The sequence below is a fragment of the Oncorhynchus mykiss genome, chromosome 28, assembly GCF_057628025.1.
Source record: "Oncorhynchus mykiss isolate SJ-2025 chromosome 28, ASM5762802v1, whole genome shotgun sequence".
NCBI lineage: Eukaryota > Metazoa > Chordata > Actinopteri > Salmoniformes > Salmonidae > Oncorhynchus > Oncorhynchus mykiss.
This window is the reverse complement of record NC_143049.1, coordinates 13383862-13396758: the sequence shown is the minus strand read 5'-3', so window position 1 is coordinate 13396758 and position 12897 is coordinate 13383862. Positions and strand designations below refer to the sequence as shown.

General features: G+C 40.6%; 1 protein-coding gene across 1 annotated transcript in view; it reads right to left on the bottom strand.

The window, feature by feature from the left end:
* pth1r (parathyroid hormone 1 receptor) overlaps nucleotides 1-12897 on the bottom strand; it is an 86691-nt gene that overhangs the window by 71976 nt on the left and 1818 nt on the right. The window lies entirely within an intron of this gene.

Here is a 12897-nt window from a genome sequence, read left to right as displayed (position 1 = left end):
AATGTTCAATATATATAGCGAGTGTGAACCTCCGGTATTGGCACGTGTGATCTAGCCAACAGCTCGCAGACACAGATAATAACCTCATCATGTAGGTAGCCTATGGACAAAAGAGCAAGATTATTTTTATTTGGTCGAAAGGCAGCCAAGCATCAATGATCCTGTGAACAGTATTAGACCCTAGATATTTATTGGAAAGGAGAATCAAGTTCATCACCTTGCTCTTTCACCACCCTTTGAAGTTCATCATCATTTTTTAAATCTGTAGGTCTAGTCAACTGCATGCATTCCTGAGTCGTAGTGGGAGGACCACACAACATGTCATCGCGTGACTCCAAGTTTACTTATAATATCAATAATTACGCATTGAAAGTGTTTTCACCAATATTTCTCGCTTAATTCATTTTGCAGACAAAGAGATCCCACCTTGTCTAGTGTATTTTGTTTTGTCGACATTAGGAAAGTTTACCATCGGGCCTGTCATTACTTTTTTTTTTATCAGACATGTAAGTTACTCGCATAAAAAGGTTGGATGGAAACCTGATTAGTGGTGTAACTTTTTCAGTGAGGTGTAAAAGTGGCATTGAGTTACTCACACTCCTGCATTCTTTAAGTGGAAAAGTTCAGAAAAAAAAAGCTAAGGTCAAAAAAAGTCAAGAAAACAAGCTCTTTCCTGAGTCAAACACAGCCATGGTATAACTTTACCATGCCAACGAAACTAAAGACTTGACTATTAACAGGCCTGTTATGAGACTGAGTCACAGTCCTTTTCAAAAGCCCTGCTATGTGTCAGTCAACATGCATGTGTAATAGAGAGATACATACATTTTGAATATAAGAAATGTCAAATATATATTTAAAATTCTCTATTAAGAAAATGTAAGGAAACTGCATAAAACAACTATTTGATTGGGATAATGATGTGTAAGGAGTGTTTTTAGCCCCTAAAAGTGTACTTATGTGTGAGGAATCTCAAATTAATCCCAGGAAAAAAAATAATAATAAGTGGTTAACAGTGGTTAACCTTCTCACACCGACTGGAATGAAAAGAAATGTCCTCAATCCATGAATATTTAGTATGTTTACAGCAGTAGCCCACAACTAACTCTCAATATACAGTATGAAATCACTATTTGGCACTCAGATTTATAGCACTGAAATGCATTAAAATTAAGATCATACATTACAAACCAATAAGCTATAACGGTTCATAATGATTCATGAATTTACATGTTAACGAGGAAAAGTACGTATAAACCTTTTGCAATTCCCCTTAAGCCTTGTACTACTTAAAATGTTAGGCTGGAGGGGTGTGAATTAAATAATTGTACTGGTTCAGTGTCACATCCATTAAAAGACAACCTCGTTTCCTACTGCCCTCTTCACTTCGAAGTAGTTTATCACGCTCGTGCACAAACAAACACACACAATAGTAGGCATTTCTCGCTCCGCCAAACCCTCCTATGTCAACCAAATATCTCAGTGCATCTTGGTGACTGGAAAACAAGGGGTACTTCTGAAGGGAATGTGAGGAAGCAGTCCCGGTTTAACGTTTTAATGTCACGTGCACAAGTACAGCGAAATGCCTTTCTTGGAAGCTCCAAACCCACCAATGGAGTAATCTATATCAATTTAGCACTAGATCAATGTTAACAATGGTAATACATACAGTGCCTTTAGAAAATATTTCACATTTTCGTTGTGTTACAGCTTGACTTAAAAAAATAAATAAATAAAAAAACTCACCAGTCTACACAAGGTGAAATCCCTGAAAGGTTTCCTTCCTCTCCGGCAACCGAGTTACGAAGGACACATGTATCTTTGCAGTGATTAAGTGTATTGATACACCATCCAAAGCATAATTAATAACATCACCAAGCTCAAATGGATATTCAATGTCTTGTTTTTTTTGTGTTTTTTTTACCAATCTACCAATATGTGCCCTTCTTTGTGAGGCCTTGGAAAACATGCCTGGTCTTTCTGGTTGAATCTGTATTTGAAATTCACTGGTCAACTGAGGGACCTTACAGTTAATTGTGGGTCTTGGGTACAGAGATGAGGTAGTTGTTAAAAAATCATGCTAAACACTATTATTATACACAGAGTGAGTCCATGCAACTCATTATGTGACTTGTTAAACAAATTACTTCTTAACCTATTTAGGCTTGCCAAACAAAGGGGTTGAATACTTATCGACTCAAGATATTTCAACTTTGACATTATGGGGTATTGTGTGTAGGCCAGTGACAGAAAAACAAATATTGCAGAGGGCCGAGTATCTGCAGATTTCGTTTTTTCTCCTTTCAATTAGGACCTAATCAACCATGTAAGAGGAGTTCCTTACTAATTAGTGACCTTAATTCATCAACCCGAATACAAGGGTGGAGCGAAAACCCACAGACACTCTGCCCTCCGGGGAACGAGTTTGACACATGCTGTAACACAACAAAATGTAGAACAAGTCAAGGGGTGTGGATACTTTCTGAAGGCACTGCAAGTGTCTGCAATGAATGACACACACAGAGTGACACGTGTGTGCCAGTCAGGACATTTGCTAGTACACTTGTGTTGTCACGATACAATAATTTTTACTTTGATACCGATAGCAGGTTTAGTATCACGATACTTGATACCATCACGATACTACACACTAAATTCAATTTACACACAATACCCACAAAAAGAAAACCGTTTTGAAATTTTGGCAAATGTATTCAGACCCTCGAAATTGAGCTCAGGTGCATCCTGTTTCCATTGATCATCCTTGAGATGTTTCTACAACTTGATTGGAGTCCATCTGTGGTAAATTCAATTGATTAGACATTATTTGGAGAAGCACACACACCTATTTATATAAGGTTCCACAGTTGACTGTGCATGTCAGACCAAAAACCAAGCCATGAGGTCAAAGGGATTGTCCATAGAGCTCCGAGACCGGATTGTGTCGAGCCACAGATCTAGGAACCAAATGTCGGCAGCATTGAAGGTCCACAAGAATACAGTGGCCATCATCATTCTTAAATGGAAGAAGTTTGGAACCGCCAAGACTCTGCCTAGAGCTGGATGCCCGGCCAAACTGAGCAATCGGGAGGTGACTAAAAACCTGTTGGTCAATCTGGCAAAGCTCCAGAGTTCCTCTGTGGAGATGGGAGAACATTCTAGAAGGACACCCATCTCTGCAGCAGTCCACCAATCAGGCCTTTATGGTAGAGTGACCAGACGGAAGCCCCTCCTCATTAAAAGGCATATGACCACCCACCTGGAGTTTGCCAAAAGGCACCTAAAGGACTCTCAGACTATGAGAAACAAGATTCTCTGATATGATGAAACCAAGATTTAACTCTTCGGGAGGACACCAAGCGTCACATCTGGAGGAAACCTGGCACCATCCCTACGGTGAAGCATGGTGGTGGCAGCATCATGCTGTGGGGATGTTTTTCAGCTGCAGGGACTTGGAGACTAGTCAGGATCGAGGGAAAGATGAACGGATCCAAAGTACAGAGAGATCGTTGATGGAAACCTGCTCCAGAGCGCTCAGGACCTCAGACTGGGGCGAAGGTACACCTTCCAACAGGACAACGACTCTAAGCACACAGCCAAGACAATGCAGGAGTGGCTTCGAGACAAGTCTCTGAATGTCCTTGAGTGGCCCAGCCAGAGCCCAGGCCTGAACCCGATTTAACATCTCTGGAGAGACCTGAAAATAGCTGTGCAGTGAAGCTCCCCATCCAACCTGACAGAGCTTGAGAGGGTCTGCAGAGAAGAATGGGAGAAACTCCAGAAATACAGGCTGGCCAAACATGTAGCGTCATAACCAAAAAGACCCGAGACTGTAATCGCTGCTAAAGGTGCTTTAACAAAGTACTGAGTAAAGGTTCTGAATACTTATGTAAATGTAATATTTCAGTTAATTTTGTATTTTTAATCTGTAACATTTTTTAAAAAATACAGTTTTTGATTTGTCATTATGGGGTACTGTGTGTCGACTGATGGGGGGGGGGACAATGTAATCCATTTTAGAAAATGGCTGTAACGTAACAAAATGTGGAAAAAAGTGAAGGGGTCTGAATACTTTCAGAATGCACAATAGCTACAGTATCTTCAACCTAGCCTACACTCTTGAAAATGCTTGGTTGTTTGGATGACTGCTGGGTTGCAAGCATTGGGTCACTTATTTGGATTGTTTTCTTTAAAAACAGCTAACTAGTGGAAGTCTATGGTATCTACTAGCACGCAATAAATTACTGAAAGTCTATGGTACAGTTGAAGTTGGAAGTTTACATACGCTTAGGTTGGAGACATTAATACTTGTTTTTCAACCATTCCACAAATTTCTTGTTAACAAACTATCTTTGGCAACATGGATAGGACATCTACTTTGTGCATGACACAATTCATTTTTCCAACAATTGTTTACAGACAGATTATTTCACTTACAATTCATTGTATCACAATTCCAGTGGGTCAGAAGTTTACATACACTAAGTTGACTGTGCCTTTAAACAACTTGGGAAATCAAGAAAAGTATGTCATGGCTTTAGAAGCTTCTGATAGGCTAATTGACATCATTTGAGTCAATTGGAGGTGTACCTGTGGATGCATTTCAGGGCCTACCTTCAAACTCAGTGCCTCTTTGCTTGACATCATGGGAAAATCAAAAGAAATCAGCCAAGACATCAGAAAAAAAATTGTAGACCTCCACAAGTCTGGTTCATCCTTGGGAGCAATTTCCAAACGCCTGAAGGTACCAAGGTCATCTGTACAAACAATAGTACGCAAGTATAAACACCATGCCGTCACACCACTCAGGAAGGAGACGCGTTCGGTCTCCTAGAGATGAGCATACTTTGGTGTGAAAAGTGCAAATCAATCCCAGAACAATAGCAAAGGACCTTGTGAAGATGCTGGAGGAAATAGGTACAAAAGTATCTATATCCCCAGTAAAACGAGTCCTATATCAACATAACCTGAAAGGCCGCTCAGCAAGGAAGAAGCCACTGCTCCAAAACCGACATAAAAAAGCCAGACTACGGTTTGCAACTGCACATGGGGACAAAGATGGTACTTTTGGAGAAATGTCCTCGGTCTGATGAAACAAATATAGAACTGTTTGGCCATAATGACCATTGTTCTGTTTGAAGGGAAAAGGGGGAGGCTTGCAAGCCGAAGAACACCATTCCAACCATGAAGCACGGGGGTGGCAGCATCATGTTGTGGGGGTGCTTTGCTGCAGGAGGGACTGGTGCACGTCACAAAATAGATGGCATCATGAGGCAGGAAAATTAGGTGGATATATTGAAGGAACATCTCCAGATATCAGTCAGGTCGCAAATGGGTCTTCCAAATGGACAACAATCCCAAGCATACTTCCAAAGTTGTGGCAAAATGGCTTAAGGACAACAAAGTCAAGGTATTGGAGTGGCCATCACAAAGCCCTGACCTCAATCCCATAGAACATTTGTGGGTAGAACTGAAAAAGCGTGTGGGAGCAAGTAGGCCTACAAACCTGACTCAGTTACACCAGCTCTGTCAGGAGGAATTAGCCAAAATTCACCCAACTTATTGTGGGAAGCTTGTGGAAGGCTACCCAAAACATTTGACCAAAGTTAAACAATTTAAAGGCAATGCTACCAAATACTAATTGAGTGTATGTAAACTTCTGACCCACTGAGAATGCTTCAATCAATCAATCATTCTCTCTACTATTATTCTGACATTTCACATTCTTAAAATAAAGCGGTGACCCTAACTGACCTAAGACAGAGAATTTTAACTAGGATTAAAAGTCAGGAACCTATTTGGCTAAAGTGTATGTAAACTTCCAACTTTAACTGTTTAACTGTACAAGCATGCTAGCAGTTACCACAGACTTCCAGGCAATGTGCTAACGCCAGTTAACAATTGCACTAACAGTAGCCATTAAATATTATATTAGAATAATGTACAGTAATATGGATACATATTCAAGAAAAAAATAATTGTAGTGTAAGAGCGTAATATGAGGAACAGTAATGACAAAATAACTATCTGAAAGCCACGCCTCCAAACTTATGATAGACTGCCGCAGCTATAATATTTTATTAAAGAGGTTCAAAATTGAACCCCTCCCATAAAAAAGGGTTCCTGTTTGAAACTTTACACAGGCAGCCCAGTATCAGCGTATAAACATCAATCTGCGACACTTTGCAAAAATATATGCATAATGTCACAGCGATTCCTCTAAGGAACCTTTTCAGAGGGGTTCCTCAAGGAACCTTTGACCTGAAAAGGTTACCCCAGAGTGGCAATCTGTTGAACCCCAGAAGGTTATTGAATGCTCCTTTATTTCTTTATGCACTTGAAAAGACCTATTCGCATAATACAGAGTGAAAACGCGATCAGACAATAATATCTGTCTAATGCACATCTGATGATACTGCTTTCTCTTCCTGCATCAGATGAAAGGACAACAACCAATCCAGGTAGCTAATCTGTATATAATACAGTGAAACATATTTTGCCAATTATACGTCTGCTGCACAGTGGATCCCATTTCAGCACTCAAGTGGATCCCATTTCAGCACTCAAGTGGATCCCATTTCAGCACTCAAGTGGATCCCATTTCAGCACTCAAGTGGAACCCATTTCAGCACTCAAGTGGAACCCATTTCAGCACTCAAGTGGAACCCATTTCAGCACTCAAGTGGAACCCATTTCAGCACTCAAGTGGAACCCATTTCAGCACTGTATTATGAAGCCAAGATCAATGATATAAAGAATGATGGGGGAAAACGTTGACGTACTTTAAATGAAATTATGGGCAGAAAGACAAATTCAACTCCATCTTGCATCAAATCAGATGGCTTATTTATCACAAAACCATTTGATGTTGCAGATTATTTGAATTATTACTTAATTGGCAAACTTAAGCAGGAAATGCCAACAATGAACAGTGAGCCATAGTATTCATGCAACGAAATAATGAATGCATTTTATTTTAGAATTTTGTCAAGTTAGGGTGGGAGGTGGAAATACTGTATTATTGTTATCAATCAATATTGACAAACCTCCTGGCATTGACAACTTAGATGGAAGGCTACTGAGGACAGTCGCAGACTCTATAGCCACACTTATCTGTCATTTCTTTAATCTAAATCTAGAGGAAGGTGTTTGTTCTAAGGCCAGGAGGGAAGCCAAAGTAATTCCACAACAGAGAAGGGCACTCAACATGTACTGCACTGACACAAATGACTGATGATTGGTTTAAGGAAATTGACAATAAGAACATTGAGGGAACTGTACTGCAGCCTTTAATATTATTGAACATAACCTGTTGTTAAGAAAACGTATGTTTCATGCTTTTTCAACCTCTGCCATATTGTGGATTCAGGGCTATACATCTAATAAAACTCAGAGGGTTTTCTTTAATGGAAGCTTCTCTAATGTCAATTGTAGGGTATGGTGTACCGCAGGGCAGTTCTCTAGGCCCTCTACCCTCTAGTTTCTATTTTTACCAATGGCATGTCACTCGCGTTAAACAAATCCCGTGTGTCCACGTATGCTGATGATTCAACCATATACGTGTCAGCAACCACAGCTGTCACATATACTCCCTCTCTGGCCTCTAGGTCACCAGACTGCTGATTATTTCACACACCAGCCACCATCGGCACATACCAGCGCTTATTGACACTCAACTGGACTCCATCACCTCCTTGATTACCTGCCCTATTTATGTCACTCCCTTTGGTTTCTTCCTCTTGTTTCTGTTTCATGTCGGTGTGCTGTTAGTGTTTCTTGTTTTGTTCATGTTCATTTATTTATTAAATGTATTCACTCCCTGAACTTGCTTCCCGACTCTCAGCGTACATTGTTACAGAATAACGCCTCACCAAAGGGAAGCATTAGGGAATGTTTTTTGTTTTTGTGTTGGAGGTGACGTCGGGTCTGGGTTCCACTGCCGGGGCAACCAAAGGATGCTTCAGGTTTTCATGCCTCAGCTGGTACATTGGGTGTCAAGACTCGGTTGGAGGGTCAAGCGTCTGTTGCAGAGTCTACCGAGGATGCCTCAGCTAGCTCGTCAGGCTTCCATGACTTAGCTAGCTCGTCAGGTTTTCAAGACTCGGCATGTACAAGTCCATATCAATGTGTTTACACTGAATTAGCTTTTTGAATAAACATATTGAATGAATCACACATCAGACATGGCTACTTTGTGTTTAACTCTCACTCTGGGGGGAAGACATGACAAGCGCAAGTCATCAGACTTGGGGGGTACTTTACTTATTATTTGTTTTTTTTACAAATTCTACTTTACTACATTTCTATAAATGTTACTTTTTACTCTATACATTTTCCCTGGCACCGAAAGGTACTCGTTAGATTTTGAATGCTTAGCAGGACATGAAAATTATCCAATTCACGCACTTAACAAGAGAACATCCCTGTTCATCCATACTGCCTCTGATCTGACGGACTCACTAAGTGTTGGCGTGTGCCCCTGGATAACTGTAAATTTAAAAAACAAAATGGAGCCTTCTGGTTTGTTTAATATAAAGAATTTGAAATGATTCACACTTACTTTTGAGACTTAAGTATATTTAAAACCAAATACTTTTAGACTTTTACTTTTAGTATTTTACTATGTGACTTTCACCTTTTACCTGAGTAATTTTCTATTAAGGTATCTTTACTTTTACTCAAGTATGATTTGGGCACTTTTTCCACTACTGGATACATGTACTGTATGTAAACTACAGCAAGCACCATCAGTATACATTTGTTTTAAAGGATTTCAAATGACAAAGTACAGCTTAAAGCCAGACTTAGCAAGTCCAAAATAAAACGTCACTTTTTTTCTGGTTTTAATATCACAATGTATAGATGAAGGATTCATTTGTAATTTGGGTCGCTTCAAAGTGATAAATTAAGGTTTCACGAATTATAAGTACAACAGCTTTGTTTGCAAATTACAGGTCAGATTTCTCAAGGTAATTATGACACATAGGCCTATTGATAATTTATCTGTTCCTCTGATCCATCCACGACTACAGCAAAACATATCTAGCTATCTCAATCTCATTACAAACAAGACTCATTATAAATGAGAATTGACTGATACAGAAGGGTAATTTAGCTGAAAAATGCATGTCTTATTAGTAAATAATATTGGCTCCTGGCTGTCAGTGTGTCTGCCTGCCTGTGCGACAGTTGACTATGCACAGGGGCACAGATTTGGTCTCTTGTTACAAAGTTGCTTTGCTTGAGACTTTGAATGAAAACTGGAATTGTGGGCAATTTTCATTCAGCAAGGGATTGAGAATATTTTCCTAGTGCAACACTTATTAGTTGGACCATATTTGAGACTCCTCAGCACGACCAGTGCCCGCATACTGGACACTATAGATAATAAGCACGAAAGCCAGCTCTGTCTACTGGTAACTGAAGAAACGAATTACCGTAATTGCTGGACTATTAAGCGCACCTGAATATAAACCGCACCCACTGAATTATTAAAAAAATATGTATTTTGTACATAAATATGCCGCACATGTCTATAAGCCGCAGGTGCCTACTGGTACATTGAAACAAATTAACTTTACACAGCCTTAAAACGAAACACGGCTTGTAACAAAAATTAAACAGTAGCCTACCAAGAAAGTCATCTTCCTCCTCCTGTGCAACGAAACCACTGAAGTCATCTCCTTCGGTGTCGGAGTTGAATAGCCTCAGAATTGCTTCATCCGATGTTGGATCGTTTTCATTGTCGCTCTCATCACTTTCATCCGGAGGCAAATTCCCCCCTGAACTGCCCTCAACAACACGCAGCAGTCCAGCCTTTCGAAACCCGTTGATGATAGTGGATTTTTTGACAATGCTCCACGCTGTCAGGACCCACTGACAGACTTGACCATAAGTGGCATGCGGCCCGTTTCAGTGAAGGATTTCTCCCCACTTGTCATCCAAGCCTCCCCCTGAACACGGAGCCCCACCTTAAATGCACGATTTACACTGATGTCGAGTGGCTGCAAATACTTTGTTGTGCCCCCAGGAATCACAGCTGGAATTGAGTTTGTCCTCTTGATGGCTTCTTTCACAGAATCTGTTATGTGGGCCCTCATGCTGTCCAACACGAGCAATGCCTTGTTCTTGTGAAAGAATCCTCCCGGTCGCTTGCCGTAACACTCCGTATGCCATTGATGCATTAGGCCTTCCGTCATCCATCCTTTCTTGTTGACTTTCATAACAATTCCTCTCGGGAATTTTTCTTTTGGCATCGTCATGCGTTTAAAAATCAACATCGGTGGAAGCTTTTCTCCCGATGCCGTGCAGCTCAGAACACAGGTGAAGTGCGTTTTTTCATGCCCAGTTGTTTTCAGCGTGACGGATGATTTGCCTTTCCTGTTGACAGTCCGTGTGAGAGGCAGGTCAAACGTCAGAGGAACCTCATCCTTATTTATGACGTCGTGCGGGCATGCTCCTCTATCTTTGCATCAGTGAATTTGAGGAAGTTTGAAACTTTTTCCTCGTAGTCGGGAGGGAGCTGCTGACACAGACTCGTCCGTACCCTGATGGACAGGCCTTTACGTCTCATAAATCTTAGACACCACGATGGTCCACCTCTAAAATCCTCAAACTTCATTGCGGTGGCGATTGTTTTGCCTTTCAGTCGGATCTGCACAGTTGAAACACCTCGGCCGTCTGCTCTCTGTGTGTTGACCCAGTCTTCAAGCTCATTTTCTAGTTCGGACCATCTGCTTTTCTTCACTCTGAAAGCTTTTGTTGTCTTTTTGCACTGAGTCAGTTCCTCACGCTGCTGTTTCCAACGTCTTATCATCGACTCATTAAGGCCAAGCTCCCGTGCAGCAGCTCTATTTCTTTTTCCAACAGCCAGATCGATCGCCTTCAACTTGAAAGCTGCATCATATGCATTTATCCGTGTCTTTGCCATGATGAGGGTGACAAAATTACTACCGTAATCAGAATGATGGGAAGTTTGAGCGCGCTCGATTTACGTCACATTATGTGACGGTGCTCAGTTTTTTGGCGGCATGAATCTTGTGAAAGCGGGAAAAATCCATAAATTAGCCGCATCATTGTATAAACCGCAAGGTTCAAAGCGTGGGAAAAAAGTAGCGGCTTATAGTCCGGAAATTACGGTAGCTAATTTAGCTGGCTAGCAAACAGATCCAAACACACATTATTTGAAAATGTGTATAGCCTACCGGTGGGTGATTAGCCCACAAACAAATGAACATTGCAGATACATGCAAACTTTGCTGGAGTTGCTAGCTAGCTAATTGTTTTCCTCTTGGATGTTGCATTTACTATTGCAACCTTTTGATGTCTAATTTATTTTATAATTCAACCCTATAGTTTCTGAGTGTCGACTTTTCCAGGCAAGTGTTTGCACCGCAAGATATAGCTGGTCCAAGCTGATACAGTGCTACCTTAGCACCGCAGTTGGCGATCAATATTGTTTAACCTGTCTATGTAAATTAGAATGACATTTTACTGCTGTAATGTTCGTCGCTGACTCCACTTATAAATTGTCATTTTTTATAATACAGTATAGTGGTCTACATGCTTGTTATAGGCTACAAGCAAACGAGAACACCTGCTGTCTTGATACTGACTGATCATGGGCGGCTGGCTCTGCGGCCGCTTGAGAAGTCTCAGACAGAGCGCGTTATTACGTCTTGCCTGGGTGTGTTTACATTATGTCTTGCCTGGGTTTGTCACCCCGACAGTTTGATATTACAGGATCACAAATTACGCAAATGAGACCTAAGTCTGGCTTTAATGGAAGGATACACACTAACTGGATTAGTTAGGATTTAGACATTCCTAATGCATTTATAGATGTTGTTCTCAGTGGTTCATTACTCCGGCTTCATAAACTGGGGGGGGGATCTATGTCATCTTTGGTCATACACTATAAAATAAAATAAACTCTTAAAGGGAACTTTTTAGAACACAAACAAAACATCAAAACTGTAAGGGTAAACACAATTCACAGACACAGCCTTTAACGACTGAATGTTGAATCAGCTATAAATACACAGTTAGCCATGTTATAATTGTTTTCCCTTGCCATCTAAACCAACGAGGCCAGCAGTCCAGTGACTGCGGCACAGTGATGTACCACATCACTAGGGAAAGGCACTGACAGCCCCAGCCAACTGCCTTTTGAATGCTGAACACACTCAGCCAAAAAACACAGAAAAACCAGGACCAGAACTGCCCATTGCAGTTGCCTGTAATGCTGTCGGCAAGGCCACTGTGTAGGCTATGGAGTAGAGCTACAGTTATACTGACATTATCTGACATTTGTGAATACCATCAGCAACCTTGTGGCATTACAAAATAAGTTAGCATTACCTAGCCACATAAAATACCTACATGAGCATGACATTACACAGACATAAAATGTTAATGAGCATTTGCACCCTCTGTGGTACATGTACACTAACATTCTAACTCAGAAAGGGCCACACTGAAGTTACAAGTAATTACAAGTGAACGCATGTTATTATGAATATAATAGATACCATGCCGGATGCAAAGTATGGTAACAAAAAGCTACATTTGTATTTAGACTCTCTCCACCTATGAAGTATTTAGGTACTGTATAGAAGTATTTAGGTACTGTATAGACATGTCAACATTGCTAAGGATTAGCATAGCGATTTAACACAAGCACTCTTATTGCTCAGTCTGATGGGGCTCCGTGTATGATTCATGCATTATTCAAACGACACACAGTATAGTCTACCGTAGTAAAAAAAACTATTCTTCATATAATGAAGTAAATGTCTACATTATAAGAGGTGTTTTAATAGAATGAATTCAAGGAAATAGCACCGCATAGAATGAATGACCTGACCTATTATCTTTATGGCACAACCATAAGTGAAT